Below are 10,362 nucleotides of genomic sequence, written 5' to 3'. Positions count from 1 at the left end.
CACACCCTGCCCCTCACTATACCCTGTCCAACCTCCATTCCTTAAGTGCAGGCCTGTGGCAGCTGTTTGCTTGTTATAGCGTTAGTTCCGTAAGGCTATATTTCAATTATCAATGAATATCAGTACCACTCAATACATAGTTTTAGAGCATCACTGTCATTTTCTTTTTTTTCTTCTTTTTTACTTCAGACAGGTGAATCCTTCTGGTATGTCGTCCTGGGTTGTAATCTTGAAGGAAAGGAGGGAACGCCAGGCCGAACCATTACCTGTTCCGTTACTATGAGTGTAGAGTAGTAACATAAATAAAAACTGCCTCCTATTGCAAATGCTGATATTTTTACAGTCATGTGAAAATGCACTGTGAATTAGCCTAACGTGTATACAGCACTTGAGGTGATGAATAAGATATTTAGCTTTGAAAATAAGTCTGGAAACAGAAAACTATTACAACTATAACAAAATCACAGTTGGACTTTATGCCTTGAGAGAACCCCTCTCCTTTGATATATTTTATTTATCTTGTATTGGCATCCTGTTCCATGGAACATATTTGCTGAAGGGTTGTGTAACACTGCTTGGTGAAAATTGTAGGAAGGGTGATTCTTTTTTTTTTTTTTTCTTCTGTTTTAATATCAAAGTGTACAAACATTAAAAATAAAGAGCACCATCTGCTTGCATGTATCAAATCTGTTAAGCAAATCTGTTTAGCTAAAAATGACACAAGGTCCATTATAGAGAGCAAATTTGTATTCGGAAACATTAGCCATCACCACAGGGGTCAGACTGAGGACAGAAGCCATCTATATGTGTGATAGTGCCTCAGTAAGTGTGCACTGCAGAATTGGCTCTGTTAATAAATAATGTTAATGATTAGTCTAATAAACAGTGACAAACAAAATGTGCAAAAAATTGTTAATATGATACATTTATTAATTGAAGAATAAAACTCATAATTGTGTGAAGATGTGTCTGATTCATTATTTATGAAGGCTTTCAGTGATTTTTAGAGGCCTGGTTTTGCGTGTCGAAAATGTAGTCCTGTATGCTATGAATATGTTTTCAGTGGAGTCCCCTCATATCCTCATAATTCAAGTAAAACCATGTTCAGAGCTCCATTTTAAACAACCAAAGTGGGCAAAATATGACAATGTTCTAGAAATGTTTGTTATAGAAACTCTTTGTTTTAAGTAGCTGAAAGTTGGTAGTTGATCACTGTTTCAATGGACAGTGTAACATCAAAATCTTGTCATGTTCAGTTCAACATACACCATGACTTGTTTCTTTGTTTGTTTATGTGTGTGTGTGTGTGTGTGTGTGTGTGTGTGTTTTCATAGCCATACTCAAAATGTATGTTCTTGGTATCTGTGAAATGTAATTTGACTATATGTTATATTTAGGTGGACTGCAATGCTTTCAACATTGAAGTACTCATTCATATTTGTAGATTTATTGTGGTTTATGGGAGCAGACCTTTATCAAGATATTTACAATGGATAGTATGCCAGTATTTCTGCCAGTAGAGGCCCATAATGACCTCTGTGTAAGCTTGATAAAAAATCTTCCTACTGTCAGACATTCTCAAACTGAGCCAAGCAATAATAGATTTATATGACAGCAGTATTTCATAACACCTTGAGAATCAGGCATGTGATTACAGAAAGATTTGGAGCACTTTCTTGTCCATGGAGTGCTATGTGAGAATGCTTTGATGAATCTTGGGGTTTGGGCTTGGACAGGTTTCCTTCTGTGGTAGATGCAGCCACGACTGTTTAATCAGCCTGTTCCACACATTGATCCATAAAGCAATTTACAGCAAGCAGTCCCTCTGTTTGGGCTGTGTCAACAGCTCTCATTTCTGCATTTGTTTGATGGGGCAAATTAAGTGCACTTGCATTATGATGTCAGCCCAATCTTTCAGTAGCTTCCTTGAGTAAGTCCATTTGTCTTTGTTGCGTTATGCCAACGAGGCGGGCGTATCTGTTTTTCAGTCCCATATTGGACAGCATTTCACCTCTTCAATTATAATAGTCATCATCAAGCAGGGTAAAATATCTCTGTGGTTTTGCTTCTCTTCCCAGCAAAGTCATTGTGTAAAAAGAAAAAAAAAATGAAGATACATTAATGCAGATGTAGGGTAGGATCATCAATTTTACCATTAGTGTTTGTGAGTGCTGAAACAGCTGCTCTTACTAAAGTCATCTCTAAAGCATTTTCTGTAGCTGCAGGGCTCATTTGAGGAAACACTGAATCATTCTAGGAAGTTAGAGGCTTCCTGCACTACTCAGGACTGAAAATGGGATCATTTTGCCAATTGTCTCTGTCTTTCTATCAGGCAAATTGTACATTCAGACCGCATACTGTTGGTTTAGGTGCAAATTTATTCAACTCATTGGAACCGTGGCTTACTGCTGCTAATCATTATTCCTGAGTTTAACTTGGAGGTTGGGTGTACAATGTAGAAACCAGAATTAATATATAATACATGTTACAATAGCCATATATTTTATGCTGCTAGATTTTGTCAGTACAAGATGTCTTAATTAAACTGTCTCAAATGTAGAATTATTTTACTATGACAGTAAAAGCAATATCCATAGCTCCATAATCTTACCGTATCACTAAGTGTATCAACAAACTTTTAACTTGTGACAAAATCAACTCATATGTTCAACATACCATAATCTCCAGTCTGAGTATCACCAATCACATATGACCAATCCTCACCTTCACAGCAAATAACAACACTTCATATTCCTGTCTACAGGGAACAGAGAGCCTTTACGGCCAAAGGATAACAGGATTTTGAGTTTACACGCCTGAGTAAGAGTCGGTCACTTAGTGTTTTCCTTTCCCTCCAGCCATTTGTGATGTGCATTCAGACTTAGCTCCTAGGCAGCAACTGTATCTTACCCTGGAGCCCTTTCAAAAGAATGGTAGTAGCCTATCAATCTTATATTCTACACAGAGGAATACTGAAATGTAATAGCCAAAAAATTTTTATTTTCACCAGCTCATCTGTGCTATGAAGAAAAAAAAAATGTTGTCTCAACTTTCTTTTTTCTTTTCTAAAGGTCTATACTACTTACACGTGCCCTTACCCATTTATTACAATTAAAAGCAGTTATGAGTTACAATAATACAAAATCATATGCCAAAATGTTTGCCTGATATGTAAGCCACCTATGTAATACTGGTCAAGGCCTCCATTAAAAAGCACTTTTTCCATCAAAAAGCCACTGCCTGCTGTCCTTCAATAGTGTGCTATTCAAACTAAATGCAAAGCTCCCAGAAATATGAGAAGTTTCTAACAAACTTGCCATGATACATTAACTTTCGTCCACAAAGTTCGTTTGGATTCTAGAGGTGCAAGGGTCACAAAATGCATACAAGCTCAATACACAGGGGTACGGCCTGAGCCAAAAGATACTGATAAGCATATAGATTATGGCTTTAATAATAATAATAAAAAAAAAAATATATATATATATATATATATATATATATATATATATATATATATATATATATATATATATATAAGGCTAAGGCTAAGGCAGTTAATGCTGTTTGCTGAGAAGAGCAAGGGATCTGAGAGGCAATAGATTCCAATAAATTACTAGTGATAAGGTACTAATCCCAGTAGCAGCTCATGCATTTGCTAAGGTATCTTTTCCATGGCATACATTTATCCATGCATCAGGATTTACGAAGTTTTTTCTATTGACAAGAAGCCCCAAACCAAGTTTTTCATAAGTCACCTTGAAATTGAAAGGCAGCTCCTCATAAAATTAGTTATTGATAAGAAAACTCTTCATTCACTTGGTTCTGTGTAGCTTATGGCTCCTTCCACACCAAAAATGTCATTCAGGGAACAGCAGTCTTCTAGTGCAATGTTGATTCTCTGCAGCCTTCGAGATGCCTAGTATTACAGACTCACAAAAGATATTTTCAGACTAGTACAATGCTAACAAAAAAAAATGTAAGACCACATTCTCAAACACAGGAGGAAAATATATTTCCCAGTCATTGCAAAAATGATGAAAATCATTTAATTCTATCTGTCTGGTCTCATTGACTGAGAATCAATCAGTCAGTCTTGTTGATTTTGAAAAAAAAAAAAATTATATACATATATATAGATAGATAGATAGATAGATAGATAGATAGATAGATAGATAGATAGATAGATAGATAGATAGATTTTTTTTTTTTTTTTTGCATGAGGATGTTTCTCGCATATACATTTTCTTACTTATTATATTCTGGATGGTGTCAAATTGGGCACTACTCACATTAACATTTATTTATACACGTTAATTTTTCTTTTCATATATGAGGGAAGCGGATCGCAAACCTTGAGACAGCCTTGGAGCTATCTCCGTTACATTTTGTATCCAAGGAGGTGAAATGTTAAGCGACATTATCTAATGTATCCGGAGGTGGAGAAGGAAATGCAAACGTGAACATGTTTTCAACGGTCAACTAATCAACTGAATGAGTCATAAATTAGTCATTAGCAACCCAAGATCAAGGGCTAGGCTATGTTAATTAAAAAGCTAATGAAAAGAAATATTTTGTCTCTTTTTTTCTTCATAGTAATATGGCAAGCACATAAACAAGCACCTTAGTAAATTATTTGCATACTTTCGTAGGAAATTCATAAATATTCCCTTGAAATCAGTTCTCTGAACCTACCTTTTCTAACTTGTTTATCTGGTCATCCTCATTTCTTGGAAATTACCGGGGGAATCCACAAGTGGAATGTCTTTCAGTCAAAGCTTAATAATAAATAAAATATTCAAGACACAACTTTTCATTAAGTATTCTGTTTGAGGTTGCAGTGCAGAAATGGCAATATCCTATCTGGGTATGCCAGGGTATTGGCTAGCTTCCCACACTGTAAAGCTGTACAGGCTAACCACACCATACTACAGCTTGCTTACTCATGAGTTTTTCTTTGAATTAATAATTTACATAACCATGTGACTGAAATTGGTATTTGTTGACATTTAAGAACTGATTGTCAGTGAGAGGTAAACAACTGTTCATTTTATATTTGCAAGACTAAATTATAATAAATACTAGGGTTTCCTTCAATAGTTGCCATATCTATGCTGTTTCTGTGTATGTGTGTAGCGTATATCGCATGTCTGTAAAGGGGTTTAATTCCTCTTTCACTGTAGTGCTGACAGTTTTTGAAAGCACTACAAAAGTGCACCGGTGTGAATATGAGCCAGGCATTCAGTATGTTACAGCTCATTTGGAAATAATGTGCTTCCCATTGCAAAATGTCTTAGAGTTGCACATATGTCATTTCAGAATTATTTCTGCTGCTTTTCAGTGCTTTCATTATTACATTTAATTTTGACAATATCCATGAATGATTCAGCATGGATATCTAGCCCCCAATCACAAATGTGAATCATATGAGGTTTAAGAGCTGAATTAGTCCTGGTAAAATTGTTGGCTTAACATCAGTTGTCGCATTTCAATAAATGTGCAAACGTCTATAAATACAATGGTAGGAAATATTAAGCAAGCTGTGCCCTGAGCAGTACCAAAGCCATCAATTAACTAATCATTTCTTATGCTGTCATAGCCTCAGTCACATGGACGGTGGAACCAAATTTGGAGATACAGAGGTTTATCGGGCTTCATGGGCAACAAAATTACACTGATACTGTAAGCTGCAGTGTAACCCCGTTGTGTTAGTCATTATTCTTCTATTTGTTTTAGCATTTGATGAATATTTTAAAGCATATTCATTGAGTTTGATCTCCTTAAATCAGTAAGGGATCAAAACGACAGTCCCTCCATCTGTAAATCTTATAGGGCAGGGTGATGCAGTGAATGAGGAAGTGAATGAAGGAAAGGTTTGCTGATGTACTCTTGGGCAATAAAAGCAAATCAGTCTTGGGTAGTGATGAATGCAGTCAGATCCACTTTACTAATGGAAAAAAGAATGACTTTTTCGAAATGGAGCATATACACGCACATTCAAACGCACGCACACACACACACATACACACGCAGGGAATCGAGGATAGAGAGAGAGAGAGAGAGAGAGAGAGAGAGAGAGAAAGAAAGCTAGAAGCTATCAAATTAATTTTCGAAGCAGAACAGTTTAATTCTGAATCCCTTCCACAACTCTGACCCAGTGCCAATGTATTTTTAATCAAGATGAATCACCTTTTCTGCAGTCGTTGTGTGTTTCCTGCAATCCCAGCAATGAATTGCATGGCTTTCATTCGCAGTGATTGCTCTCTGAAACGGACTGAATAGGTATGGTCCTCTTGGAACACAGGAAACATCTTTTTCAGAAAGAAAGCTCTACAGTTTACGAGTGAAACGGGCATTGCCCAGTATGATGGACGAAGCATTGCTCTCAATTTCAAGGCTGAATACAGGACAACATACCCATAATGAAAAATATGGTTTCAAAGTGAAATTTTCAAAAAATTTGGTTTTTCTACTTGTTTGTGACATTTAATAATTTGTTCATGTCCCAATATAGCTTGTAACATTGTGTTCTCATGGTCCATGAATGTATCAGATCAAAATGAAAGATTCTCTCTCTCTCTCTCTCTCTCTCTCTCTTTCTCTCTCTCTCTCTCTACTCCCCCCCCCCCCAACCTTCTCTGTGTGTATGTGTGTGTGTGTGTTTGAACATACCAGTACTATAAGTTCAGCCTCTTTTTTTTTTTTTTTTTTTTCTGAGGTGTTCTTGTCACAACCCACACTCAGCAGGTTCAATAAAAGGAGCGAGACCTGACAGGGTCCAAATGACTAAACCCAAATCTCTGTAGCCAGAATCGGTATCCTCTCTAAGGGGAAGGCACAGTATTTTCTTTCATTTTCCACACAGACTGCAGCAGGCTCATGATGACTGAGCCTGCGGAAAGAGTCCACCTTGAGTTCTGTGGTGTTCTATCATTTTACTCACAGACAGAGATGTATCACCCATGTCAATAGAGTAATTTGGAACCACTGTGAAGGTATCTGTAAAATGTCTCCGTTTTTATAACCATGACTTTTTCCAGTTTCCCCCATATGCTCTTGAGACAGTGAGCCAAAAGGGAAAAAAAGTCACTCCACTGTTAAATTCTGATCTAGGACACACATGGTGACTATTACAAGTATGTCAGGAACCATGTCAACAAAATGGTTAATTTAGTACACAACATATCGATTTTTGCGTCAGTAATATGGAATAAATATTTGTAGCTGCACTATTATTGCAAGTTAACTACATATTTTATAGACAAGATTCACACATTTTTTTTTACATGAAATATAGCATACATACAAACTAAAGGTGAATTAAATTTGACTCAGATAGACTAACAGAGGCTTTATTTTCACACAGATATGAGGTTGTTTATAAGGTTATTTACTTTGCTGGAAGTATCGTTCAGGTTAAAATCACCACTTGATAATACTGGTGAATGTTCCTTTCCATTACTTTTTCTCTCACTTAACTACAAATCTGAGTGAGTGGGTAAGCGAGATAATACATACAGCGTTTGGTTTCCTTGGGATGATTTAAATCATTCTACCAGTTCAGAACTTGAATAATACAGAGAGAATCAGTGAAGGACCGGGAGCCATGTGAGAGTATTGTGACATTCGATCACACATAAATATTTGACCCTGAATCTCACAGTGACTGCAGGAAAACCTAGCAATTGCACAGGAAAAAAACAACAACATACCAATACAAGATGAAAACTGCTCAGCTTTGAATCAGAATGAACGTGGTTCACAAACACACCATCTACAGTATAATTCATCAATGTCTAACTTGAATGGCATGAGACAGAAATGTCTCATTTTAGAATAAAGGATATCCTGACACCGCTGAACCTTGTTCCCATTAACATTTGAAAAGGGCACACACTCAGAGCAAAACACTTAAAGCTCAGGAATATTAAGGCTCTGTGAGACACTGAAAGGTTGATATTAGCAGCAAGGGCCCTATTTTACATGAAGCTGAAATGTAATTGCCACTTTTTTTACTCCTCATATGTGGACAAATTAAACAAGAAGCAGGCATATTGGAAGCATTCTAGATTGTACACTTTGACTGAATACAGCGTTAACCAGCTCTTAACAGAAATGATCGCACTACACAAACTACTCTTCATCAATACTATTTTACATTTATCATTTTAAATTTCCTTAGAGGGGGCCTGGAATATTTCATATATTTTAACGAAGTGATAAATTACAGTATTCATACAGATGACAAGTAATTGAAAGATTGCCAGGTAACATGTTCATTGGAAGCATATTGTATGAAAAATGATATATGCCGTGAGTCCAGTGCCTTTGACTAATCACCTGATGCGCATTTCATATATTGATCCACTTCAAATAGACTCTATGCACATAAAGAGAACCTCATACAGAGACTCAGCTACATGCATACTTTAAGGCTTTTGCTTGCCAGATAAAATACTGATTCAGTTATACTCCTGAGCATTGGCACCACTGTAAATTAATGTGACATAATTAAGAGCTGAATCATCAGAGTTTTATAACAGAAAATGAGATGTCACCATGGACACACTATGCAAACAGAATTCCAAAAACTGGATAGATCAAAGTAATACAACTGACTCATGGACAATTAAAGCACTGTAAATGTATTTTTGGCTTACTGAAACTCATCATTTGTGCCTGTGCTGGCTAGGGGAGTAGAGACTTCAGTCGAGGTTGAATTGTTATGGATCTGTCAGTTAATCTGTAATGATGCCTCTTTGCTCTGTCTGGTGTCATGTCAACACCCTCGCTACTCAACAACCCATCAATTAATATCATTAATCTTTTCATCCAACTCCAAGCTGAATCAGTCATTCTTCATTCATTTGCTAAAGATGAGAAAGTTTAAGAACAGTGAATGAAAACACCCAGACGTTTCAAAATAGTTTATTTCTATTAATGTAAATTGTGAGTGCAAGGCTCATGTCTTAAAATTCTACAAGGCTTTTACACAGTTTCATGTAAAGGAGAGCAGATTCAACTTCCATTTAAATGGTTGCATCAAAGCAGAGACACTCTGCAGGTCTGAAAGTTAATCAGAACTTTACAATTCCCAAACTCTTTCTCCTTTGCCACAAGTACCAACATACCACCAAATTCAAATGTTGTTCTACATATAATAAATGAAATTAAAATGTGCAGTGTATTAAAAGGATGTACTTCATTTCCCTTAAAATGAAAGCAAATGACATTTGCTTTTTCAGTGTTGAATAATCCAAGATACATACCTGATTTTTTTTTAATGCACCTTTACTTGTCATACCTCCCAAATGTTAGTGTCTCCTGCCCCCAAGTGGTGATATGATAACAAAAAGCATATTTATAATTTTCTGTTTACATATACAGTGTAGTTCCAAAACTACTTTGTCTAAAAATACAATCCCACAACATCATACAAAGACGAACAGTTATTTCACACCGACATCATCATTTAAATCATAGCAGCATCTCTACAACATTTTTTAAAAATCTTTAACCCTTGATAACAAACAACACTAAGGGAGTGCCAAGGACATAGCAGGACTAGTTTGATACAGCACCGCTGAATATGTCATACTGTGTGCTTAGGTTTTTAATTCAAAACAACTCTTACCGCTTGTTTTATCTGATAACCTCTCACAATCGTTTCACACTGTGGCCGCGTTGTTGCTGCCTTGTAGGTGTACTCCTATATGAAGAGGCTATGTACTGTATAACAAGATGGAAGCGGGAAAAAAAAAACTCAGACCCCGTACCCCAAAGCAACATTTAAATTTGATGTGATAAAATGAAAGGAAATTAAGATTTACAACAACCCAGAGGGACAATACAATCGTGACTCATTTCCAAAGTCTGATATAAAAGTGTATTAGAAATGTTACAGTTTCATTTGGTTGTATGGTTCTTTCCATTCACGGCACGTGCAGCCCCTCTCAGGATATCTTTGGTGTCCATCTACAGGAGAGTAAACATTCGTGAAATTAAATATTTGACTTTAGCGTTGTCATTATGAAATACGAATAATGGCTCCACAAGAGCTTGAAAAGGCATGAAATGTCATTCGGATAACACCAAGTGGTAATTTAATGGCACTTCTCGCTGTTTCTTGTATCTTTATTAGGTAACAAAAGGATTGGACTTCGAAAACTGAACAATTTTTATTACAGTCAGCAGTTAAATGACCTACTGGATAAATTGTCATTGTCAGAATGATAATGTACTCCTTCTTCGACTACTTCCTCTACTTCTTCTTCTTTTTCTTCCGACTGTTTTACAACATTAATTTTATCCAACACTGCATTTGTTAATTCAATAAATCCTCTCTTATTCATTCTGTATTAC

This window comes from Chanos chanos, chromosome 1 (genome assembly GCF_902362185.1).
Source record: "Chanos chanos chromosome 1, fChaCha1.1, whole genome shotgun sequence".
Classification (NCBI taxonomy): Eukaryota; Metazoa; Chordata; class Actinopteri; order Gonorynchiformes; family Chanidae; genus Chanos; species Chanos chanos.
This window is presented reverse-complemented; position numbering follows the sequence as displayed.